This window comes from Acanthopagrus latus, chromosome 12 (genome assembly GCF_904848185.1).
Source record: "Acanthopagrus latus isolate v.2019 chromosome 12, fAcaLat1.1, whole genome shotgun sequence".
Lineage (NCBI taxonomy): Eukaryota > Metazoa > Chordata > Actinopteri > Spariformes > Sparidae > Acanthopagrus > Acanthopagrus latus.
In genome coordinates, this window is record NC_051050.1 from 16,963,802 (window position 1) to 16,991,517 (window position 27,716).

At 42.5% G+C, this 27,716-nt stretch overlaps 1 long non-coding RNA gene across 4 annotated transcripts in view; it reads right to left on the reverse strand.

Moving 5' to 3' along the window:
- The window catches only part of LOC119030400, a 31,730-nt gene extending 8,004 nt beyond the window's left edge, over positions 1–23,726 (reverse strand). Inside the window, exons 1-8 of one of the 4 annotated variants that reach the window (XR_005078260.1) lie at positions 23,513–23,724; positions 22,325–22,396; positions 18,599–18,683; positions 16,287–16,385; positions 16,137–16,199; positions 15,612–15,685; positions 14,761–14,813; positions 589–1,576 (exon numbers count right to left, since the gene is read on the reverse strand). This is a non-coding gene — a long non-coding RNA (uncharacterized LOC119030400). Of the gene's footprint in view, positions 1–588; positions 1,577–9,094; positions 13,243–13,278; positions 14,814–15,611; positions 15,686–16,136; positions 16,200–16,286; positions 16,386–18,598; positions 18,684–22,324; positions 22,397–23,512 lie in introns of those variants that run through there. The other 3 variants (XR_005078258.1, XR_005078259.1, XR_005078257.1) reach the window with 3 other exon arrangements.
- Between the last annotated feature and the right edge of the window lie 3,990 nt (positions 23,727–27,716).

Sequence of the window (27,716 nt, forward strand, 5' to 3'; positions counted from 1 at the left end):
TTACTAAAGTGCTGAAGCGCTTAAGCAGACTTTTGAAGTATTGATACGAAGTCAGTAGCCAGTATTTCAGTTTTATGCTATCATTCAAGGGTTCGAGCTGTCTTTATTATCCCCAAGACACAGTTTGTCATACAGGGACAAATAGGTTCTTTAATCAGTTACTCCTGCATTCTGGACAAAATGTTTGTGGTGACAAAATAATTATATTATTGAGTATTTCGAGGCTGGTCTTCTTATCAGGAGGAGGAGTGGTCATGTTGTGAAGCGAGGTGAGAGACCGCTATTCAACACCACCCTTGGCTTCCCGTTGTGACTGACAGAACCGGGTGATTTTAGCGACTGTCAGAACATGTTGGCTACAGTATTTTTTTTTCGTGGTGTCAGCATATTTGTGGCAACAAAAATGGGCCTTTCAAGCCAAAACATTAGCTTTTCCTTACCCTCACCAAGATGTTTTTTTTAATGCCTAAACCTAACCAGGCCTTACGCAGAGCCTTGTCACAACATTAAACATAGGACTTTCATGCAAAGAAACATAAAGTTTGCAGAAACAACAAGATCATTAAGGTTTTGTATTGCATCGTTCAATTTACTTGCAAAAGGGAGCTGAGCACTTTCCCGACTCCCTAAAATGACAATTACATTAACACAGTGTCATATCAAGCGACACTTCATTCATGCAAAAGACAATAGCAAACAAAAGAATGATTGGTTCAGAACAAAGCTTTCAAAGAAAACACTTCTGTGTGCTTGTAGTCCTCTACATGCCTGGGTGTCTGTCTGCATCATCGCACTGCTTTGTGCGTGCAGGTCTCTAAAGTATGACGTGCGCGACGGCGATCAGCTGTCCTCCAGCCTTTTGTTTTGGAGTGCAACCTCCAACTTCCTCCGCCATTAATGTCCGCCCGCTCTGCTCCTCAGGTTGCCACAACAAGAAAAGGAACACCAGACAGGATATTCGGCCGAATCCGTCCGGCTGAGTGGCAGGTATCACTGTTGCCTCTCAGAAGCGACAGGTGTGTAACCTGACCCGAAGAAGTGTTTGGCAAAGACAGGGAGGCGGTGAGAGTGAAGTGTGAAAGGCTCTCTTAATCTCCTAGATGCCCGGTTTGGTCACTTTACGAGTTTGTTTGTATTCAGGGTTAGACAGGCTGATATGTCGCAGAGTAAACAGGAAGTACTTTGTTCAAAAGCTTGATCTGTTGATTGTGGTCCATGTGCAGCTCAGTGAAGACGGGCTTGAAAAACATGCCGCTTATGGGAAAGCCTGAAGCACTTTTTCTTGCGTTTGAATTTTCTGAACTTGAATTTTCTTGTGGTAAAACGCTTATCTCTCAGTGAATGACCACACTCGCAGGTGTGAGATTTTGGTGACCATGTGATGAACTCCCCTAAACAAATAATGGGGATTATCCCATCCCACTCTTTCAGATTGAGTTTTCTCAGTAAAGAATTAGATTAAGTTGGGTATGCAATTTGTCAGATGGGTTGTACGAGACCTCCCAAAGGTGAGGAAAGCAGCTGTCAACGAGGTGTTAACAAGTAAGAGGTAAGCAGCTTCACAATAGTCGGGGCACTGGTGGGGAAAAAAAAAAAAGAATTGGTGGGAAATAAAGGTGGAGGGCTTGTGTGCACATGAGTGAATGCATGACTGGCGTGACAGTTAATTGATACAAGTTCTTTGGCAGAGAGGCGGGATGTAATAACCTGACTTCCTGTTGATAAGGGACGAGGATGCGGGGAGATAATATATACAATGGTGTCAGTTATCTTGTATATCTTATGACATGTACAAAGGTAATTGAAAGTCATTACATGTACAGGGAAAGAAAGACACTTTGAGAAAGAAATACAAAATTAAATAAACTAAAAGTGATTTGAGATACTCAGTATTAAAATTTGAATTAATGTTTCCAATTTAACAGTAGTTCCCATTGTTCTCATTATTGTGAGATAAACAGATGCAAGACTCTTCAGAAAGTTCACACAAACCAAAATATTTTTAAATGTATTCAATCCAAACCTTTTTTCCCCCATTTACGATAACCTCATCTGTCAGTGAGAACAATGGTAATAACTGAAAGAGGCACTATGTGGTTTCAACTCAAAAATGTCTGATGTTCTTTATGGACAGTTTATTGAATTTTGTGTGTCATGAAAATCAATCAGTGAAGATCTTTCTCTTCTGATAAAAACGTCTTCTCTCTTTGTTAACACAGACGTGAAGCACATAACAATCGCAATGACAGCAAGTGAAATGTAAGAAATTGTAAATGTTCTCACAAACTTCGACCACTCCCTTTCCAATCCTAAACTATCAAAACAATTTACAAATTCACATTAACCCCCCCCGAGCAGTGTGTCACTACAAGCCTGGGCGCTTTTTACTTATCCCAAATTAACTTGACCTCAATGTTCTGCACATATTTTTGTGTGAGACTCACCGGACACTGTGCTTGGCAGCTTATACAAGGATGAAAAAGGTGATTTTGTCTTTTGTTTTGTCTTCGTCTAAAAGTACTCTAACCGCATCTCTACTCTCTCTGCTCTTTGGCGGTTACCATTTAGCTGATTTGATGTGTTTGCTGAAAAGTTAGTGTATTTAATCTGCACAAAAAATAGACCATAGGTTCCCGAAAACACTTTTACGTGAAGATTTATTGTTGCGGCGCTGTAATCTATTAGATATCTCATCAGTTTGAATCTTAGACGACATTAGCAGCACCTTACATGACCAGATTTTGATTGGTCTGCACTGGAACAAGACTGTGATTTGATTAGCAAAAAAAGTCTAACATTCAATTTGAGTGAAAGAGCTTTTTATTTCTTTATTTAATCTCTAAATGATTGAGGAGAACAGAGTTTACTTAACGTTACTCTAACGGTACAAAGATAAGAGCTCTGCTTAAATGCACACTATATTTTAGGATTGAATAAGATAGAATAAGTGATACACATTTGAAATAAGATATAATACATATATTTACATATATATACATATATACATATATACACATATATATATACACATACATATATATATATACACATATATATATACACACACACATATATATATATAAACACAATATATATATATATATATATATATATATATATATATATATATTTATATTTATATTTATATTTATATTTATATATATATATATATATATAAAATATATGGGATTCATTCATTTGTCTTTGGTTTTTATAAAATGCTAAAACTAATCTTTTCCGTTTTCTGAATGACAACACCAAAATAAAATCTTTCCTCACAAAGTACTGGCAGTGAAACAATTATGAAATATAAACTACAAGGTGTAAATCATAAAATATATTGCGTATTTATATCCCAATGACTTTTAAGGTTGCCTATTGCTCTGCAGCTACAGTTAAACTGTTGCTTTTGACTGTCCTTTCTGTAAAGGACTCTGAAGCCTGGCAGTTCTCCTGTTGTCTCTCTCTCTCTCTCTCACACACACACACACACACACACACACACACACACAAGCCCCCCGGCCCCGTGTCAGATGGTGCTGAGTAAATCAGGTCTGACAATAACACCTCCCTTGGGTCCCACACATCACAGCCACAATTCAGACCTAATGGAGCAGCAACGGAGGGGAGGCCGCTTGGTGCACGCGCGCATGTGTGTGTGTGTGTGTGTGTGCGTGCAAATATATGCATGGATGCATGGCGGCAGCGGCGTGCTCTTTTTTCTCTTTTTCATTTTTGGACCTCAGGAGGAGGGATGAGGGGATGAGGGGGAGAGAGGTGGAGGGGAGGAGCACAGTGGATTATCTGTGGTACAGATATCAATCAATTAAAGCAGCGTGTTAATGAATAAGATCCTGCAGTGGTTATTAGGGGTTTTGTGGCTGCTTGGGAAAAGAGATGGAAGAGGAGAACCCGCAAGGATGTGGAAAACTATGAGGAAGATTGCCATTCATTACTAGAGGATAAAATTTTTTTACAAGAAAATAGTCTGACTTCCATGCATCAAACATATTTTACCCAGACAAATTAGTGTGTTTTGTTTAAACATTCCTACTTCCAAATAAAAAAGAAAATTGAAAAAAACTGTGTGAAAGTTCCTTTTAACTTAATATAAAGTGTCTCCATGATGGCGCACACACATACACACACACATAGAGAGGCAAACAAAGTGCCAACACAGCACTGACCAACAGGATACTTTTGTTTATGCTGTAGATTAATGGCAGCAGCCGCATTAAAGCAATCTAACTAATCAACATGGTCATTAGCGTGTGTTTTTACTGACAACTTTAATCAAATCTATCACGGCTCCACCTCTCCATTACCCCGCCGGCTGCATAATTATCTCTTCATTTCATTCTCAGACGGGAATGCAATATCTGGTAATCTGTCTGCAATGGTTGACTGAAATGCATTCGGGAACATTCATATTAGAAATGTATCGGCTAATGCATCACTCAGCGCTTCTTCTTCGCCGCCCGCCGTTTGGATGTTTGTCATTTTTTATGCAATCTTCGGAGCGCTTCATAGAGGCATTAACCCAGGAGTGTGTACATGAGACGCATGCTGATTTTCACTCGGCGTGTTTGGTCACCACTAATGACTGCTTCACGGGTCCATTTGAGCTGAATGTGAATCCACGAGATAAACCAAACTGCATGATTAGTTCATGTAATTTCAACAGTGTGTGAAAAAGTGTTTGAAATGCCCAAAACAATGTGAAATTTTAGTTATCACAGTCCAAAATGTTTGTGAATGATGACATTGCTTTATTAATTCTGACTGAGGTTGCACGGTTCATTGAAATATTATCAAGAATGCAGTTCGGTCAAGTGCAATATCCAAATCAATAATGTTAAACTGTGGGACAAAAGCAACAGACCCTAGTACATACCCCAACAAATGTAACATTGTCAGGGTTTTAATAGTGTTTTGTGTGAAAAATGGAAATGAAAATTAAAACTGGGATGCAAAAATTATCATTTCTACTCATTGTGAGCCCCAATCGTGATGTTTGTAAGAAAAATCGCAACTTGATTTTTCTTAAACGTATCGTGCAGCCCTGATTCTCACCAACGTTCAAGAGAGGATCCAATTTTTAATGTTCGAAAACAAAGAAAAGTAAGCTGCTCCTTTTGCATTTGGAAGCTGTTTTGATAAATGATCGAATCTGGATGTAATTAATTTCCTGTGGATCATCTGAATAAATGAGCCATCATTTCAGCATTAATTGTTTTTTTTCATAGGTAATAAATCTTCCATCTACAATTATGTTTGTGAAAACAAATTCCCTGGGAGAGTAGAGCAGAAATGAGCTTAGCAAGATGCTGCTTTGGGAGACATTTTTAGAAATGTTTTAAATACTGACACTTTATCCCCATTTCAGCTAGATGTTTGTCTTCTTCTTGCTGCTGTCAAGATTCATAACAGCACATGTTTATATTTGCCTCACGCTGGGATAATCACCTTTTTTCTCATTAGGAGCTTTGGCCCCGCAAAGAGCCATCTCGGGGGCCTTTTGGCTTCTATGAGGTGTTAACAGCTCCCCACGGGAGGCTGTCTGGCTCTCACATAACCCTCGACCTCCCCGCCCACGAATGCAACACTCACCAAACCACTCAGACTCACAGATGGTCGCTATACCAGCAGCCAGCCATCACGCTTTTCAATTACCGCTACAGGCCGGGAAGGGCCATTGCTCAGCTGTCAGCTCCCTGTGACACGGGGGATCTGAGAGAGGAGGAGCGGGAGAAGGGACAGGAGGAGGAGAATTCCTGCACCCAAAAACTTGGAGAACCCCAAAGATCAGACCCCCTGCACACCAGCAACACGCTGCATGGCCGTCACAAGCAGCGGTAACAAGTCTGCTGCGAGCATCAAAGAGGGTCTCACCGGTACACAGTCTGCTCTGATCTCTGGCTGAAGGAGGCGATAAATCACTTAGTATAATTGTTGTTTTTCAAGTCAGCAGTTCAAGTGGCAAAGGAAAGGAGAGCGCTCACTTTGGTTCGCCTGCATGAAACAGAGGGAGGGGAGGAGAGTCGATGAGGGTAAGCCCTCCGTGTTCGCCTGTTAGCGTTTTAATTTGAATATTGCTTCACAGAGAGGAGGGGGAGGGAGACGAGGGCAGGATACTGTAGATCTCCAGTGATGCTTCCTGTTGGTTGACAAAAATATGAGCGTCTGTGCGTTCAGACCAAGAGCCCGGTTGTTCTGAATTTCTGTCCTGATTTTCTTTAATTTCATCATATCTGTAATCTAACAATTTATCATCCACAATCAGCAGAAAAAAAGTAAATTTATTCTCATTAAGTTTTCAGATCTACTTGAACCTAATCACTTCATATCTCTTTGATATGAAGCTATTGCCAAGAGGTGTTGGAACTTACTGGAAACACAGGAAACATTTAGCCTGGCTACGTTCAAAGGTAAACAAAAAAAACAACCTACCACCACCTCTAGAGTTCACCAAACATGTTATATCTAGTTTGTTAATCATAACAAAAAACACAAGTATAAAAATGTACCCAGTCAAGAAATAGTCCAGCACATAACCCCATGAAAAACACAGCCCGCCATTTTTACACATCTGCAAAGCTAAGCTAACCCAACGCTAATGAAGGTAAGTTGAATTATCAATGCTGCACTCTCAGCGATGCTGAACCTTGAGATTTACTTCATGTTATTACAGTTTACAATGACGGAGAGAATCGAGAGTCCAGCCTCCAGTCACTACTCACTTCCCACGGGCCCGTCACCCTGCCGTTCTCCACCTGTCCACCAGATGCCCCCTCCGACTTCCCCCACCCCAACACCACCACCAACACTGGTCACCTGACTCCCGTATCCACCTGCTCGCCTGCTGACACACCTGCTGCTCATTGTCTCATCAGCCCCTCAGCATACATAACCAGCTCACCAGCCATTTCTCCGCGCCACTTCGTCATGTTTTGCTCGTGCGTTTCTCACCTCAGCCCGATTGCCAGAATAAAACGTTGGTGTCAGTTTGTACATTTTCCAGCCGTGCTTGTGGCAAATAAAGCTGGTGTTTTCAGCCGGCACACGATCTTATCCGAACCCTTACAATTCAAATGTAAACCATGTAGAGCTGAAATGTAGAGACAGGTTTCAATGTATTCATGGTCTCCAGAAATGTACAATGCCATCATGTATTCTGACGATTAGGTTGTAATTTCCTGATTTTTTTCCATCACACCTCCCACTTATGTTCTGACCAACTTCCTGTTTATGACCTGCCTACTACAAGCCTGTTAATTTGCATGCCAATTTGATAAAACCCTCTGTCTTTGACCCGCTCTGCCTCGTTGTCCTCAATCCTTTTATGAATTTCACCCACAAATTTAGAGCTCACCTTATTCCCCCTTACTGCTGATCCCGGCTCGGTGCTGCGTCTGTGTGTGTGTGTGTGTGTGTGTGTGTGTGTGTGTGTGTGTGTGTGTGTGTGTGTGTGTGTGTGTGTGTGCATGTGTGGGAGGAGGGCAACAGGTAATCGATGAGGCCAGAGGCATGTGGCAGGAGCCGGGTCTTTTCTCATTCGAACAAAACGAAGAAGACATCTGTCACATGATAAAGCAACAACAGTTTACCGGTGCGATTATGCGGGTCAAGGTTTATGGATTTATCCGTCAGTTCCATGGTGATTTTGGCAGTTCTTAGACGGAAGGTGTGTTCGTTTTCAGCAAACGTGTACACATGCGGGGCTCTACTTCATGTCCGTTTAATTGGTTATTATATACAGTATGGTTGCATTCTGAATAAGGTGCTGGTGTAATGTGTTCTAACTTTCAAATTCTAATCAATTCCTGACATATGAGCACGCTGTAGCCCGCTGACAAATAGCACGTCTGCAAATTCATTAATTGTACACACCCTGAACGTGAGTGACCAGCTTTTCTATTTCATCGTGTTTCCAGCCACACTATTCGTCTTTTCCCAGAGAGAAGTAATCCCACTTCGGCCCGAGGGCCCCCCAAGGTCGCCACCATCAGTCGCAAAGTGCACAATCCAGGTTGGAACATTTGTTCCGGCCCCTCTCTCTCTCCCTCTCCCTCAACCCCTTGGCTGTTGTTTTCTTTCCTTTTTTTTTTTTCTTTTTCATAATTCATGTCAAAGGATCTCTGGAGAGATGAGTGAGGGTGGTGGGTGTTGGGGTAGGGGTTGGGTGGGGGGAGGCGGTTGTGGGTGGGTGGAGAGGACAAGGGGGTGGAGAGGGCATACACTTAATCCCTGGGTCAAGATGTATTTATTGAAGATTAATAACCGAGCAGCAATCTCATCATGCTCTCGATGATTTTATAATTTGGTTTTCTGCGGGGCAGGGAGGGTGTGTGTTTGGGGGGGGGGGATCAGGGACAAAAGCAAGTGGGAGACGCTGAACTGTTGTTAATAACACAGGGAGCCAGATACAGTACAGTGTGAGGCTTTCATGTCTGTGATTTTTAAGCAAAGACGTTGTTAGACGATGATATGATGCAGCGTGGGATCATGGGAGGTGTTGTCTTTACAAACAATCACCATTACCAGTGATGGTCTATCTGATATGTCAAATGCTCATGGACAAGGTAATGTATTCAAGTTTTCTTTTCGCGTTATGGTCAGTCACTTTTATGGACTTCAGCCATCCCTCTCTGATGTATCATCTGATATTTCCCGTGACGTTCTAGCAACAGGCGACCAAATGATAACACACCGTTACTTAGTAAAGTGACGGATATCGCTGAGGTTTAAAATCGCAAAACATTTGGATAATGTAAGGACACAAGTCAAGAAAATATATTACAAAGGTCTTGTCACTGTTAGACATTTAAATGAGGAAATGTTACGTATTATATCTCTTTATTGGCACACCGATACATCTAACTGTGTCGCGGACTGAGATATTTGTCAATACAGAGGCCGTTTCTCTGAATATTGCATATGTAGAGAGGCAGCATCCATCTCATTCACTTAATGGATTCATCGCACGCTCTGGGCAGAGAGGGGAGAGGTAGAGAGGCTGGGGAAGAGACACCTTTTGTCACCAAGCAACAGGGGGAAAAATGGCAAAAAGATAAATTTCAGCCCAGGGATGTGGGTTCAAGGTTCAAGGTGCAGCCTCCCAACCCAAATTTATTTATACCCCTAATAATAATGAGTGGATTGAATAGATTGTTCGTCCCTGACCTTGGTGATCAGGCAAACCTTATGCTACTATATCAAAGCAGACAGGCAGACACGTCTGCGCAGCGTGACGGCTGACACCGTCGGCCCGGAGATGGAGGGGAAGGAAAGGCAGGAGAGGTGGAGGGAGGGGACGGAGGGGAGGGGGGTATGTAGAGCAGAAGTGATGAGAGGTGAAGGGGCACCGTGTTTGCATTTCGTATGGAATGAGGAGCAGGCTGGAGGATGTGTGAAGGACACGGAGGGAGGACAAATGTGTTGTGTGTTTTTATTTTTGCCTGTGTCTCTACCTGGATGTGCATGGACAGGAAAAAGGAGGCCAGTAACTTCTTAGACACTGGCAACATTTTCACAACTTAACTCATTAACTTGTTGCCAAATAACTTTAACCCAGCTTGCACTGGGTAAGTGAGTGAAATATTTAGATAGGGTGGCATAAAATAAAATGTATAAAGGTGTCTGTTCCTTTGTGCATCATATTTCCTGCTCTGGTTTGTTTATATACACAAGGAGGCTGTGAGATGTTTGCCATTGTGCACCTAAAATGCCTGAAGGTCAGAGATCATAATCTTTGCCAGAAAAAATTCTCACCTACGACATTTCCAGTTCATTTTAGCCAGTTGACATTAGGCTAAATTAGTTTTGTCAGACTTTGGTTGGCAATTTTATTGGTTAAGACATTTTTCAATAAATAATTACCCACTTCCACCAATGAGAAACCGATAATTCAACATTTTGGTATTTTAAAATAAGTTCCCAATCTGTAGTTTATTTGTACCTGAGAGGAATGAAACGCTAATGGGGCTTTCCAACGAAACACAAGCTCCTGCTAAAACAACTTTCTCCTCCCACAAACGGAGTCATCATCAGATGAGGAGGGACACATGGCTCCTTCCTCTGCTCTGCACATCCCTCCTGAGACAAGCCCATCACTTGAATCTCCAAGCATTAGCCATCAAAGGCCCATCCCCGACTACATTAAATGTATTTAGATCTTACAAAGTGCTCCCCCTTGAATCCATCACTTCTTTCAGTGACTTAAGACGCAAAAAAAAAAAAAAAAAAAGGTGAAAAAAAGGTGAAAAAAAGAAAAGGGAGGTTGAGGAGGAGGAGAAGGGGGGCCAACAGAGAGGAGAAAAAGGGAGCCGGGGGGATTTACGGTGACAAAATGCCGGGGTCAGGCAGGGTGTGTGGCAGCGGTATTGATCAGCGAGGCAAGCAGCGCACACGTGGCCCGAACCCTGACCCTTAAATAGCGAATGAATCTCAATCCAATAGACTGGAGTGTCTGGTACAGCTTACACACACACACACACACACACACACAGGAAGCGAGACACATAAAAACACACACACCACACAAATATGAAGGAACGCACTCACAGCTCGCCTCGCTGCTATCGCTAGTAAGTGGCGACACCGCCCCCACTGAGCAACCTGGATCAATATCAGCAGAGCATGATTTCCACATTAAAGATTGGCAGTTCCTTTATAAAACAAAAGGTGTTCATCTGTGTATGAGCGCCGGTGTTTACATGCGTGTGCAGTGTGTGTACAATGCCTGTTTAAGCAGACAGAGAGAGGATGTGAAAGAGACTGAAGGGAAGGATGTTACAGCCACAAGAAGATATGAAGAAAATGTACAGTGGACACACAGACACAACTTCGTCTTTAAACATGCAAACATCAAAAAAAGAGAAAAAAAGAGAAAGACCGAGACAGCTCAGTGTACCACCTCCTGAGCTGCTTCACACACACACAGATGGAAGCATAAAGGTACGGGGGCGGAAGGTTAATGGCTAAAAAATAATGCATGAAAAGACGGAATACTCGGCCCAGCTCGGCCCCCTAATTACACTAATTGAATGAAATCCACACAAGGACATATATGTGAGAATTATGGTGTAAGCAGAGCAGCAGTGTGGAGGTATTAACATGCAGCCACAAGGACATGCAGAGCGATAAAAACACACCGGACGACTGAATGTGTATTCACGGTATATCACATTATCAGGTATCGTTCGTGAGAATATGTATTTATTGGAAGGTGTTGTTCACCAGGTTAGCAGAGGAAGTGATCAAGGTAAATTTCATATTTAGCAGTTGAAGGGGAAAATTAGAGTCTTAACAGTACAGATATGAGAACATTGTCTGAATAGTCTAGCTGTTCAATGTTCGGCCTTGAGCATCCATCGTTCATCAGTTTACCTTTTTTTTCAACTATAACTGAGTGCAGTTATAGTTGGGATTTGATTTCATTTTTTATTTTGCTATAAAGAAACAGTAGGTCACGCTGTATGATCGATGAAACTTTTATATAAAAGAAAAAACATGTTTTAAAAACACAAAATGACGCATTTTACAATTTACGCGAATGTGTACGTAGGTCTCCTGGAAGTGCTTTCTTTAAACGGCATAATAAAACGCACTTAACAAAATAAAAGCATATTTCTAATCTTCATTTATGTTTTTCTCGTAAGGGTCACCGAAGTTGAGATCAGCCTCTACTTTACATTACTTAGAATATTAGAAATTATTGGGATCGGACCTTTCCAATTCAGCCCCATATGTAGATTGCCTACCTACATGAGTGCAAACAAAAAACTGCTTGGATTATTCTAATGTCAATGAAAGGCTCCCCTCTTTATTTAATGCCCCCCTGCCCACTTTGCATCTCTGCGTTATCAATGTTGACACACATTCACCCCTCGACCCTGCACAGTTGTGCGCAGGCACGACACAAACATAAGGCTTTACTAATAATCACTTCTTCTGTCTTCTTAACCCACAAACACAAACGCACCATAAACACACTCACACACACACACACACGCATGCATATACCTCCCGCTCTCCAACAAACACAAAACCCTTTTACGTAATGAAATTACAGCGAGTCATACGTTACACCGTCCCGCTAGAGTTATGGGTACATTTTACATAAAATTCACATCGAGCGCATTGTCCGGGATGCATGTGTGCATACGGATTTACATTTTAGAGGGTATTAAAGAAATGAGCGGGGTGCAGTATGAAAAACAGAAAGGGAGGGAAAAAAATGAAAAAGCGGCCCAATTTCCTGTTCTATCATCTCAGATCCTGGCAGCCATAAATAACACGAACACACACCCATGTTCTTCCTCGATGCGCACACACACACACACACACACACACACACACACACGCTTACACAGAAAAAAAATCAACAACACGCAGAAAATGTCTGTTTTGTCTGATTTTTTCCTGCATCTGAAGAAACCATTTTCATTTTGATGTCACCAACTTTGTACTTTTCACACATCTCCTCCCTGTCTCCATCCCAGAGGCCAGGATCACCAGGGGGCACAGAGCCACCTCCTCTAGGCCAGCCTGGGCCACCCTTAATCCAACATGGCTCGCTGGATTCCAACAAGCAAATCTCATATTTCTAAACACTGGATTATGCTTTTCTTTTATTACTGCTGGAGCCCGGAGGAGAGTCGCGGGGTTAGGGGGTAAGGCCGAACTGATAGGATTACCGGAAAAGCCTGTGGACTTAAATATGAAGGGAGGAATAATAATAATAATCAAAAAAAAAAATACATGTATGTGTTCATTAAGATGATGGCCGAATGGAAAAACCTGAATATAAAAAAGAAGGGGCTAAAAATACTGATAAAAGGTAAAAGTAGGTCTGACACAGAAACATAATCCCACGATAAGCTCAAAAGCAGTTCAGCAACGACACACAAGACGGTCACACAAAACACACTTGATTACACGCAGTGGGCTGGAAACTTAGTGCGCATATATAAGCTCCCGAACAAAGAAATGTGCATACCGGCTCAAGTGAAGAAGAAAAAGAAAAAATGTACACGCAGACAGAACACAAACACAGATGCAAAGATAAACCGCAAAAAGTTGAGCAGATGCTTACAATGCTACAGATAACCTAGCCACAGAGCAGCCCTCGTGCTATTCCTAAATGTGTAGATTTTTCCCAGTGTTCACACCTTTATGGGCATAATAATGCCATCATGCCTCCGGTGTCACAGCGTGCTGAGAGCAGCAAAGAAGGAGAGGCTAGGAGAGAGAGAGAGAGAGAGAGAGAGAGGGAGAGAGACGGTGACTGGGAGATGCAGGGGGTAAAAATGACCTTGCTGGAAAATAACAACAGCAACCCTTAATGTGTTGCATTACAAGATATGTGATAAAACACTTTTATGGGGAGGGCTGTAAATGCTGCGGGCTCATCCCGCACTGTGCCCACTCAGCGGCCCATTTCCTCAAGTGTGTGTGTGTGTGATCGGGGAGGGGCTGATATCCAGAGTCCAGAACCAAAGATGCAGAATGGGGGGGGGCAGCACTGACTAATTGTCTTTGTGCTCACCTTGGTGCAGGTTTGTTCTGGGTAAATGCATTTTCCCCCCACCTCTAATGTCACGTAAACACTTGTACCCCTCTCAATGCTGAACGGCAGCTGAGCATCATTAGTTTTATGTGCGCCTGTTTTTTCTCTTGAGGCTTTTTATTGTAATGAGAGCTTCATTGTGGCTGTGCAGACAGATGATACATATATGGGTTTGTCAAGTTGAAGAGGGTGTTGTTCTTGTTTTTCCCTTCCCACTCTCTGTGAGTGTGTGTGGGCTTGACAGAGGAGCACTGAGAGTATGGACCTAAACTCAGCATTGCCCCCTGATGGATGTGTCGTAGAATAACAGCACCTCAACCTGAATTATATATAGGTTATATAACAACTCACAACTATTTTTTACTATCCCTTCATCTGCTGATGGTTGAGTGAGTGAAATATTGTGTTGTTTGGTTACAAAATGTCAGAAAATAGTGGAAAATCCCGATCAGAATAACCGTACTCTGTAAGTAATGTCTTAAAATGACATGTTTTCCCAATTTATTGCCACATCAGACAAAGAAACTCTTCATATCCTCAGAGCTGAGAAGCTGAAACTAGACGATATTGGGCTTCTTTTTTTTTGCTTGAATTTGAATCTTTTGCTTCAATGGTTAATCAGTTTCCCACATGATTGTCAACTATTTTTCTGTATCAATAATTGTGTAAATTAGAAGCTCTCTGTAAAGTTAGACACTGTTTTAAAATGTAGCAGTTTTGTTTTACTGCTACTACGCAACTGTAAAGCCTCAGATGTTGAAAATATATGGTGCGAAAACTAAACGGCTTTGCAGCATCCATTAAATGTACTGTAGAAATTCTGTAATTCACAGTAGTATGCTGTCATATTTATACAAATGACTGGAATATATTGTGTTTCTACAATAACTGAATGTTCCTAACAATTTGATTGTGAAAGTACTGTATTTTGACATGTATTTAGCATGTGAACATGTCATGGGTTGTCATTTTCATTGTTCTTAAACTCTGAAAATGTGATCACTCTCTCTATACCTCTGTGTCCACTTCTGTCTCTATCTGCCTCTATCAATCTTCCTCTCTCTGTCGCTCCTTTTCTTTATCCAACGTTCACCTTCCTCCCCGTTTGTGGACCCTGACACTCCCTCCGGCCCTCATATCCAGGCAGTGTAGATGTTAGGCCAGGACTTATCGATCAGACTATAAATTACCTATGCATCACTTCTCCCCTCCTCGCCGAGCGTCTCGCATAGCCGTCTGAGACCTTAAAGAGAGAAAGAAGAGAGGGGTGGGATGGGGAGAGAGAGTCTCCAGCAAATTGTTAATTAAATACGAATCAATCCGCTGCCATTTATCAGGCCATGCGTCCAACTCACCTTTAAGAGAGGGGGGCAGAGAAAGGTGGGGGGACAGTGGGGGGAAATCAATACTGAGGGGACTGAGGGGAGGGATAAGTGTTTAATCCACCAATCAAACTATATCATGGCCATTATAGAGAGACAACCGGACATTATGGGGTGAACAAGGTGGGTTTACATTTCAGCTTCTTTTAGACAACAATGGTATGCAGCACTGAGAAGGCTTCGTCCACGCCCGCTGAGGCGAGGTACACACAAATCAAACACGAATAATACATTTTACCTTGAAAGCATTTTTCAGTATTCAATAATTGCAGACATACTTTAAAGTCCATATTAAGTTAAGCTGGTGGTTGGTTTATGTTAGCAGACTCCATTTCTAAACTAATGTTAGCTACTGTTGCTCTCTGTTAGCAGAGCGGTGAGAGGCTCTGAGACAAGGTGGTTGAGAAAATCCATAAAGTCACATTCTTTGGACTATTTCGGAAGATCCGACCTTGAAAATCCGCAGTCCAGCAGCATTAAACAAATCATCTACAGACCTGTATAGGCAACCAAGAGAGAGACAGGGAAGGTCTCATTGTTCATGTTGCGTTTAAATCCGCTTTCAGATGACAACTAAAAAAGTGACAGTCCCCTTCATCAACACCTAGCTGAACGGGATTCAGCTTGATTCCATAATATCCACAAAATACATCACTTACCATCTGAGATGAGTTGATTGAAGGTCTACGTTGCATCTGCTTCTATAGATGATGGACTGCGACGCCTTGTCGTTCTACACCAAGGTAAACAAAAGCGGGTGCTGTAGGAATTTGTCGTCTTAAAGTCGGTGAGGTTTTTTTTTTTAATTTGTTGATGGTTAAATGCCTTAAAAATAGTCTGTGGTTAACTCAAGCTCAAGATCATTTGTTTCACGATTCAAATTTGCATCTTGTAACAAAAATTTGACACTATAATGTATTATTTACAAATAGCAGAAAAGTGAAAAGACAAAAGTGTTCACCTAACATTGCATTTGTATCTACATCTCCTTAATGCGTAGAGTAAACCACGGTGCACACTGTCTCTGCATGCCTGTGTAATTTGTGTATATGCTTTCATTGTGTGTGATCGTCGACACGTGTCCTGCCTCTTTATTCCTATTATAAACAACAGTCCGCCTGAGTGTGTGTATGTTCACATTGATGTGTTAATTATTTCAGTGCTGGCTGATCAGAGAGACTCACCCAAAGTCCATAAATCTGCGTAGACTGAGAATAACAAGTGATCTGACCCCACCTACAGTAAATCTGGAAGGAGAGTGCTAAAGTTAGCGGAGGCAGGAAAACGAGCCTGATAGGAGTTTTAGCACGTTTTACATTGACTGAATGACTCACGCAGTAGGTCACTCTGTGGTTAGAAAACAGCCAACTGATGTCAGGTTGGATTTGATGAAGCAGCGGAGAGGGTTTCTCTGACCTGAACTCCTTTGCGACCTTAGATTGTTCCAACATGAAAATTAAAAAGGTGACTTTAGTCCAAAGACTTGTTTTAATCCATAAATAATATGCTAATGTTTTACTGGATGTACAATGCAATAAACACTCAAATGTATGTAGGTCATAACAAATTGGTCAAAACTTGTCTTTTGGGGCCTTAGCTGTACCTGTAAGAAAGACTGAGTCCGGTATCTTGTTTCGACCTTTGAGTTTGTTTTTTTTAATTTGTCATTAAAGTAAGGCAGATTATCGAACCAGTCTTTTTTTATTACAGTTTAGCCTCTAAAAAAACATCCTGGGTAATTTTATTGTGTCAGAGATCAAATGAACCCCTTTCTATAAAATCAGATCTGATTTTTGAGCCATTTCTGTTCAAGATTCGTGGAGCCTTGGTGTTGTGTAGTGAACCAGAGCACGCCTCCACTAATTCTGAACAAAACCATTGCAGCCAAGGATACATCTTCAATGACAAGCAAGCAACATGTAGAATTTTTTGAATTTTTGGTTTAGTTGGGAATGACCTTTTTGCAAAAACTCTGTGAAGGCACTGTGTTACAATTCATCCTGGGATGATGAATTTCCTAAAAAGACATTTCATTTGAAACCACTGATGTCAACTTCAGGGTGGTGCTGGAGCAAGCGTCCAAAGATCAACAAAAGTCAGTGACATCGTCAAGGATCACGTAGAGTATGTAGGCACCAAATGTTCTGCCAATCCATACTATAGTATTTCAAATAATTCAAAACTGGATCAAAATGATTCAATATGGCTGACCAACCAACAGCCCATCATTGCTATCCTTAAAGCCACGCTACTAGCATGCACTTAAATTCACTATAACCCCAAATTCCAGGGAGCCTAAGTTAACCACATGGTCTTGCAGTGGGTCTGCAAGACATAGATTCTGAGATTTCCCAGCATCTACAAACCTTGTGTCATACTTGCATGACTTATTGACCCAGAACTATGTCATAACCACTATCCAACACAGGGAAACTCTTACTTCTCCTTCCCTAAGAACCCTGGGAGCTTAACAATCATCCAACATCTGTCTGGAGCCCAGAGAAAGGCAGAGGCCCAGATGTCAGAGAGATTGGTCTTATGGGAGTAGGCTTCTTGGCCCCTTCACTGGGCAGCCCAGTTAGCGAACTAGGATTAGAGTTATGACATATCCTGGAGCCAAACATAGCCGGACTCTATCCTTGGCTTTGGAGATTGTAACTGTAAGAAAAAAGATAACTCTGCTGTTGTTTATTTTCCACGTCTGTGATCAAAAAAAGGAAGAAATACGTAGATAGATGCTTGTTTTTTAACAGGTCAGTGTGCTAAATCCAAATGTTTGTAGCCCATTTACTAATAACGTTATGTTCAGTGGTGAGAGCACTAGAATAATGACTACATAGAAGCCAAATTAACAAGGTGTTCTAGATACAGAACAGTCAGTATGAGCAATAATGAGCCTGATTTATGATGTCTGCATAGACAAATATTTATCACTTGTCTTCCAAATATTGCTTTTGGCCTGTTGCCTCGTCGCTACCAATTCCAATAATTCTAAAATCCTCTTTTAATGTCAGTATGTGTGTTTCAGTGGGGCATTTTTATCTCTCCGTGTCTGTATATTTCTTTTTTTTTTCTTGTTATCTTCCGCTAATGTGTCTTCCTGGGTGGGTGGCGGAGCTCGTTCCAGGCAGCTGGATTGTCCTCTATTAGTGCTGCTTCTGTTTCGCGGGGCATAATCCTCTCCACTGGAGCCTCGCCTCACTCCTAATCTGAGGCACAATCTCTCCTGCAGATGGTTCTCTCCTTAAGCACCGCAAAAGAAGTGAGCTCATCCCTATCTCTCCTGTTATCTCTCAATTCTCTCATCCCTTTCTCCCGATATTACTCCCTCATTTCTCATCCTCAAGACTTGATTTTCCTGCAGAACCATAAAGTGTGGAGCACATTCAAGTGTGCCATCCAAAACAGTGTGGGAGTGGGTCAGCATCACTTCCTAGAAGTCTTTAGTAACCTAAATAAAAACTCTTGGTGTGGTTTGGTTTGTTATGACGCATTTCCCTTTTTTTCCAGCATTTGTAACGATTGTAATTGTAAAGCATTTGTAATTTGTAAGCCACATGGAATGAGGGCAATCCTGTTTGCCATCTCTGAGCCACAAACAGTTCATTTCTATTCTCGTGCATTGTTTCTGGTTTATTTAGCTCACCCTTGGCTGACATGTGGCCATGCTACGACCTGCTTTTCAGACTGATTGGAGGGGACCACCCAAGTGCCGTCAATCCATGCAATATCTGGGAGGCAAGACACAAGTGGTCAGATGATTTTAAACAATTTTACGAATTGTAAACAAGTCAACACTTCAGACAGAATATCTTCACCACCATCTTTTTTTCATTTACATTTAAGCTTACATGAAATACTGTCCAAAGCGACTTACAGTAATTCATACATTCACACACTGATGGGAGTGGTTGCCATGCAAGGTGCCGACCAGCACATCAGGAGAAGTTTGGGGATCAGTATCAGCATGTGGTGGACCCTCTCACCCTTCTAGCTTCAGTGTTTTGGGGATCTTATTTTTCTCTGAGAACAGCTTGTTAATTCAGTTATAAAATTATATTTCCGAGTTTGTATCATTAACATTGTAAATGCAACATTTCCGAGTTTGAATTTCGGTACTGTCACAGTTTCATTATTGTGGTGAACTAATGCACACTTGATGTTGACTGTGATGGATTACACAACCCCAACAGGTTCTATGAGTCCACTAATTGATTTTCTTGCTGCAGAGAATAGATTGGAAGACAATGGCTGCTTGTAAGAGAAAAAACACATCATAAAAACAAAAGGACCTTTTTCTTTTCAGGTAAATACAGAATTTGTCAGAAAAGAAGTAAAGAAACACCTTTCAATTTGTATTTCAACAAAATACAAAGACAGACTTTGGATCATAGCCTACATTTATAATTCACACATGATGTTTTTACATGAAGTGCTACTGAACTTTACCAAAAGGAGGACTTTCACCTTTTCCTCCACTCCTCCCCCAGCAGCTACACTAATAGGCCACGCTGATCATGTCTTTTTCTCTACATGCTGTGCCAGGAAGGGCAAAGCAAAGAAAGGGATAAATGATGTGGGGCGATGGACAATAATCTGAGGCCGGTTTCTATGGCAACCGGGAAATGAGAGCCAGGTATACATACATGTGAGCAGTAAGCCACGAGGCCCGGCGCGGTGATCAGGTGCTGTCACGGAAGCAGGGAGCGGGAGGTAAAGCTTTGGGTGTTGGGAAATGGATTGCGGGGCAAGATTCACTGCAGAGGGAGAAGCCCGAGGAGAGACCGACGGTGGGGGAGGCGAGAGAGAGGGGGGAGTGGTGGAGATGAGAGTTGCGGCACATTTTTCACAGCAGACAAAAACATTTGCTGGGATATCAATTTAGAGCCATGAAGCAGTCTTCCCCTCCTGCCCCATCATCCATCATCTTTCCGTGCTAACCACCACTTGGGCACTCCATCCCCCGCCCCCCCACCCCCCCCACTTTATCCTCCACCACCCACGCACAAGCACACACCCTTACCTTCTGTTTTCCTCCCACACTCATGGCCGGGAACACATGAGCACTTTCTGCGACCCCTTGCAATCACACACAATATGCACAAACACGCCGGATGCAATGCCTATCTCAAACAGGACAAGAAAGCGTGACCCGCGGCTGTGTGGGAAGGAAATGCAAAGCAGGGCTATAACGCCGCACCGCCCGTGGTCGGGGTTGGGAAGGCGGGGCTGAGCGGTTGCCACAGCGGCCGTCTCCCCTAGTCTTCTCCCATTAGCACCAGTAGGGGAGACCCCACCCTCTGGCTGCCCCCTTATTGGCACCTTTGCCTGCACCCCATCACTCATCTCCCAGCCATCATCCATCACCCATCGCGATCAATAGGAGGCCACGCATTCATCAGCCCCTGGGTGCTGATGGGAAAGAGGAGGGTCGGCTGGGGGAGAGACGGAGTGAGGGGATCACGTGGTGCAGAGACGGAGCAGGAAAAAGAGACGAAGAATATTTCAAAGTGAGAGAAACCGAGCAAAAAGAGGAGAAATGAAGGAGGAGGAGTCACGGGGGGGGTAAAATTTTGAGAAAACGAGAGAAGCAAAGAGATGTCGGCGGACATTTTAATTTCCCCCTCACCAAGAGGGAAATTAATATGTTTAAGGCGTGGGACATAAAAATGTATAGGGGTACATTAAAGCGTAAAAAGAAAGAATTATAGGATTCCCTGCTGAACGATGAACGCCATTACCGTAGCGATGAGCAGAGGAGGCTTGTCCAATTTGCCACAGTCACATTCTGAGCCGTCAGTGACGAAGCCATCACGATGATAAGTGGCGATTCTGTGCATCGCCTCAATATGTGATGAGTGGCGTCAAAAAAAATAGAAGGATCCTTTCGAGCGAAGGGAGAAATGTAACTGAAAGGAGGTTCAATGCGCATGATTATGCACACAAGCATACAAACATGCGCATGCAGATATAGGGAGCGTAGTGGTGCAATGTCCCTGTCAGTCATTCAGCGGGTTGTCAGTTTCCGGCAAGGCTCTGCACTTTGCGCTGACAGCCCATAAGTTGTGCCCACACACACACACGCACACACACACACACACACACACACACACACACACACACACACACACACACACGCTGGCTCAGGCCTTTCCCCTCCTGCCTGAAGGTGGACCGGAATAGATCGCACTTTAAGATGATGGATGCGCCCTCTGCCCAGAAAGGTTAGGGACAGGGCGATAAGTTACTGAGCACCACGTTCGGGGCGAAGTCGTAGAGGTAGCCAACAAATACACAGTGATTGAGATTGCTTGACAGCTTGGACATGAACCTCTGTGGCGGCTGGATCGCACCATGACGTAGTTTGGTGGGAAATGTATGAAAAAAAGGTGCAACACTGCATTTCTCAAATGGCTGTGAGTAGTCATTTGTGACAAGATGTATGTGTTTTCTCAACTAGCTATTTGCAAATATTACAAAAATGTCATCAGAGGTCTGTCGCGTGAGGTAAGATCACCCAAGTCGCAGTCTCTTTCAGCATTTCTTCTCTAGCAAACTCTTTCATCTGCTCAATCACAAAAAAAATAAAAAAATATCAAACCAGACCACAGACTCTAGAAACCGTACCCTTCAAAGCCAGGTGAGAGTGTGTTGACTCCGACAACCACCAACTCAGCCTCATTCAGGCAGAGGAAGGAGGGGGCAAAGAAGAGCCGTGGGTTGGGTGACATGTCCAGAAGCCACACCACAACCACCTACCACCTGAAGTCACCCAGTCCCCAGGTCCCCCCTCTGAGTCTGTGTGTCAGATGTCGCTCTCAGGTTTCGAACCCCAAGTCTCCATCTACCGGATGCTCTCATTGGATTATTCAGGAGAGGCTAAACGGTCTTTGTAGAGAGCAGACTGGGACAAAACCCCACCTGGGCAGGATAAGCCACCACAAGCGAGTCTGCTCTTGTACCATGAAAATGTTCACACAAGCTGGGAATTGTGGTGGGGACTAAATATTATAGTAGGAAATGCTGACTGAATGAATATTTGATCATAGAAACAGTTTGAGAGCGCTTATATGGAAGGTTCAAATAGATACTTGTTTTTCTACAGAGCGTATTAGCCTGGGCTCCAGAATAACACCACCCTGTTGTCCCGTGGACGATGACTATGTGTGTTATAAATAACACCCCAAGTGTTGGGTTAAGTCAAAGTAAAAACCAGTATCATTACAGTCACTATGTCCATGATGCATTACCACCTAAAAATAAGTGTTTATTAAGTTTTTATCCACACAGTAAGAACATTATTGTGCAGTCAAAATGCAGAAGTGCCAACAGCAGGAACCAAGTTTTGCTTCTGACCAAAGTCAGCACTCACCAGAAGCTCCAGGTCTTTCAGTCATCCTGTGGTGTACATCAATGAGAATGTCGTCACCTCCACGGCTCGTTGCTGCAGGCAGATTTAGAGAGAGTAAAGATAATTCAGTTTTTAATCCCATAGTTTTAAATGAAAAAAAAATTGAAGCTTTCAACTCAAACATGGCCAAGAAGGTGAAGATCGGTGGTTGGAATTAGCTGAGGTGCAGCCAGCTGTCAGGCAAAGCAGCCATGCCCTTAATATGCATAACTTTAAGCCTTAATGCAATTTAGACTAAACTAAAAATAAATAAACAGTATTGCTCCCGACTGGCTTTGTAAAGCTCGGCAACAACCTGGAGCGTCTGTGCTTTGATTACCTGCCATTAAACACTTTTATCCTTTTCTGTTTGATAATGCCTTTTTGGACCTGCCTTTAAAGTTTTAATAAAGAAACACTTCCATGCACGTGTGACACATTAAGCATCAAAGATAATGATTCTGTTAGTAACTTATTACTGTCAAATAACGGTAACTAGCTTTAGAAGTGACATATTAGCCTACATTTTGGAATAAACTCTGTCAAAAGCTAGTTTCTATCACCGGCTGCCCTCTAAGCATGAGGAAAAATACATCAAAAACCAAAAAGACACAGTAAACTGTGGATTCCTGTTGGAATAATGTGAGGAGGAGAAGAGCTAGTTATCTGTTACCTGCTAGCTGTCAGTGGGCAGCTGATTCATGCGGTGTGTTCGACTAACGGAGCTAACAGCTAACGGAGCCTAAGGAGGCGACGTTAACATAGCTAACAGCAAAACACAGTGGGTGGCAATACTTCTAACAACTACAGATAATAAAGTGAAGACAACACATTTTGATTTTGACACAGTTAACATTTGGAATAGTTAAAATATTTTTCAGGAGGGTGGGGAAAAAGTTACTCTGGAGCTGCGGCATTAGCATAACTGCATAATTAGCATCAGGCTGAATTAAAACGATAACTGATTTCCTAAACATGCTTTCTAAAGTCAATTGACAAGTGAAGGAAATCAACACCACATACAAGTGAGGTCAAATGTCACCGATGTGAGGCTAAAGCACATGCACTAAAAGCTTAAGCTAACAGATGCAGGAAAACAACTGCAGGAAAGAACAGGAAGTGAATAGTCGCCCCAGTTTAACACACATAAACACAAAAGTTTGACATTACCTGTTTCTTCCTCTTCCTCCTCCTCTTTCCCCCGGCTGATGTGACCTCTAACACCTTACAGGCAACGTGCTGCTCTTTCTTGAATATTTCATCAGGAGCCCATCCATTGTCCTCAGAACACACACACACACACACGCACGACGCGGCACAAACAAAACACGCACGCACGCGTAGAGGCAGGCACTCGTGTGTGTGTGTGTGTGTGTGTGTGCGCGTGCATGTGTGTCTCTGCGTGTGTTCCCGTGTAAAGGGAGACCAGGTGCAGATAATAGACGTCTGTGTTTAATATTGGAGGAGTTTGAGGTAACCGCAAACCTGGGGTCACCGTGTGTGAAGCTGGACACCTGATCTGCGGCGCCGCTGAACACAGCTATTGTAAAAAGAAAAAAAACAAAACAAAACAAAACAAAAAAAAAAACGCGGTCGGAGAGGACTGATATCTTTAACCTGATTTTTCGTTTTATTTTCCTCGCCCCTTTATGCAGTGTTTGTGTGTTAGAGGGTTAAGAGGATGTAAATATATTGCTGCTTTGCTGTTTTTCATCCTCATGTGAAATATTTGCAATTTGAAATAGCATATATAGATATTTGAAACAGCAAAAACTGAGATATAGGCAAAGGCCTAAAATGCTAATAAACACCGCATCTCTCCTCCAATAAAATTCAGGGTCATTAAAGAGTTTCGGGAATCCCATACACACTTACTGCCGCTGGTAATCTCCCGTCAGCAAGTGAAGAAATATGAGGTACAAGGGCAATCAATCAGATACTTAAAGCCCTCTGCTGACGTCTGGAGCAAAAGAGGGAGAGGGGAGATGTCGGAGGAAACGCTGGACAGCAGCACAGAAAGTAAACTGTCGGTGCCAGGTGGAGGACAGTCGGCTGTTTTGGGGATTTTTGTCTTATTTAACAGCAGCCTTTTTACTAGATTGCGATGCGTGTTAAAATGTTGATTTTTCTTTCTTGCAGTTAAGCAAAAATTTGAAAAAAAAAAAACAGTTCATAATATATATATTTTTTTCATAATCGCTCTCTGATTTCATCATACATCTAACTTGATATTTTGAATAAAGCTCTAACACCATGTTTTAGCCAACCTATTTTCTTTGTCATATGTGCACACAGACAGACATACTACAATAATGAATCAAGCATATTTTTATAACTCCCATTTCTCCAGGTGCAGTTTGCGGAGGAAAAAGTTACTGCTGCCCACCACAACTTTATGAGAGGCCGTTTAGGCCAAAACTGCAGACGTCACATGCACACATACTGGTACAAAACTGCATAGTCCCGCTTTCATGCAGTACATCACGGATTTGCCTTGCACAGTCTTAAGTATTTTTTCAGGATACATGTGAGATGTTTGTGTCGCACACGAATGCATATTCACACCCACAAACAAGTAAATGATGCTTGACGTTTGCCATGGGGGGGGGGACTTGTATAATTGGGGAAAAATACAATGATTGATGGTCAAACATTCACAAACACAACTCTACGGTAACCCCCAGCTCAAGCCGATCATACCATCGTTACTTGGTTATTCTGTTTTCACGATGTTCACCAACTCTTGTAGTCTTATCTTTTTTTAAAAAAGTGGTGTACTCTATCTCTTCAGATAGGTTTGAACTATTCCTGGCCACTTAACTCACCCATTGACTCAATTATTTTGTCAAGCTGGTGACGTTTAATCTGGTATACTGTAGGACTTCTAGGAAATGCTACATAATTTATTAAATATTCAGCATCCTTATTTAGACATGGACTTAACTGTACCACATACTGACTTTAACAGAAGCCGCATATTTTGGGAAAAACAAAAGAAAGGAATACACTCAGGCAAACAAGTGTACTGCTCCCCACTCCTTTCACGACCGTGTTGGTGGCAATGATGTAATGAGCTGAGGTCACTCGCCTTGCTGACCCGTAACCTTTTGACCCCCTGACATCATGTCGCTGGGAGCTGCGTGTGCGGAGGTATTTCTTTCTGGTGGCTCAGGCGGATCCGGATTTGGCAGGTTAAAGGAAGAGTGGTATCCGAGCCGGGGTACTTTTGTACTTGCTGTATCATTAATGGGGCAGCGATAAAGATACGCAGATCTCCTGGCACTTTGCTACAGGTTAGGAGACGGGCTTCGAAAACCGATGCGTTTATCTCGCGTTTTTGATCTAGGCCACGTTTTGGTTCAATTCACATGTAGGTCTTGCTTTTTTTTTAATTGATGCTGTAATTGATACAATGGTGAATAGATATCTCGGGACTAAAGTGTTGTCAAGAAAAGTCAAGAGTTATATTTTTTTACATTGTCCTTACTCTGGTTTGAAGAAAATCCAATACGAACACACTTCACATGTCGGACCGCATGCATGCATATTTTACCACCGCGAAGTAATTTGCAGCATAAATCTCCCCGCATTAAAAATGTTCTCCAGAGCTGGTCAAGAGGGTTGATGGGGCAGCGCAGTCCTGGCGTAAATCAGCATAAGTGATCGGATGGATTTTTCTGTGTTAATGTAACATAGCTTTGGCATGCACAATAACTCAGGCGAAGAGGAGGGAGGGCGAGTCCAGTTCAGCGTCCAGCCCTCTTATTTGCCAAACCAGTGCGGGTCGGGTCATCAAACCGACAATGTGATTGACCCATCAATTGACCCCGGCTGACCTCTCCGGCCAATCAGGCTAATGGTGGCTAGTGGTTTCGAGCTTTACCTCACTAGTATCCTTTCACTTGTACTCTTGATTTGTGCATCCAAACACACACACACACAGACTGACATCCAGTCCAATCTCACACCCTAGGTTTCTAACCCTTCCTTGATTTTAACTGCCTGTATTGGCACCCTCTTCACCGACAGACACTCATTAGCATTGACCTTTCTCTCTCTGCATACTTGTTAAAGGCATCTGATCAGTTCACTTTATAATACAATAAAACAGGAGAACTTCCAGGCTGTTTTGGCATCACGTCTCACTTTCTGCCACCACAGTTCTCAGTGATGTGTAAAATGTACAAAATTCTCCATTTGGGACCACTTGTTCATATTAATCGTAAAAAATGCTGAATCACCATATTCTATCAAAACAGTCTCATGTGGATCAATATGTTTCTGCAGGCTGAATCTCCATAAATCAATTATATAGTAAAATGCTCATTCTGTGTGTGTGTGTAGATGGGAAGTGTTGGGGGCCATATTGATCAGATCCAGTATGTGGTAACTATATCCTGTTTCCACTTATTTGATGTAATGGTATTGTATGGATCCATAATTGACAGGAGGGCTTATATCAGGGGTGTAGTTTTGAACACAGTAGGTTGGACATGCAAAAAATAAGTGATAGTAAGAAAGATGTACTGGCATCATCATCAGTTTGGTTAGGTTTACAAAATGATCATGGTCTGGATTAACTTAATAACTCAACAGCTGCTTTTTGAGTCTCGCAGGGCAGTGGCAGTGATCACCAAAAAGAAAACATAAATCCTCTCTCTTTTAAGTTAAAACTGACGAGATGCCCAATGTGAACTTATGAGAATGTGTGCCACACAAAAGTCTAGGTGATACCACACCCCGGGTGAAATACCAAGTTTTTAGGGAGTTCCTTACCCTTTCCTACAACTTCTATGTGATTCTTTGCATTTCACACAGGCAGACATGGGGAAAACCTCAGGTCCTCAGCCCTGAAGCCCAAAATGGCTGGTCTCAATAGTAACTGCAAACTGTCTCGATCAAGGTTTGGAGGGTTCCTTTAAACGTCCCATAATATGAAAAATTTTTTTTTTTTGGTCTCTATATATATATAAGTTGGTCCTCCCTGAGCCTGCCAACTCCCAGAATGATGAAAACAAGCAATTCCTGCATGGTTTCTGCAGCCCACCCACTGGTAACACAGTGGGTGGGCTACAGGCTGTTCAGATTCAGCTCCTGTCGTTACATAACGAAAGGAGTCATTATCATTGGCAGGCCTCCTCTGCGCAGTGATAGGAGATATTCGAGAGGGTGGCGTTCATTCCCGAGGTGAAGTTCGGTGTGTCCAGCAGTGTTTCGCAATGTTGTCGCACAGAGCTAGACACACAAATTGCTCTGTTGTTGGTTGTAAAAATCAACATCAGTGCCTATATTCTGTTGCAGCCACAGAACAACAGAAGAGACAGTGGTTGCGTTTCATATTTTAATGACCACGTGCCGGCTGCGGTTCCTGTTA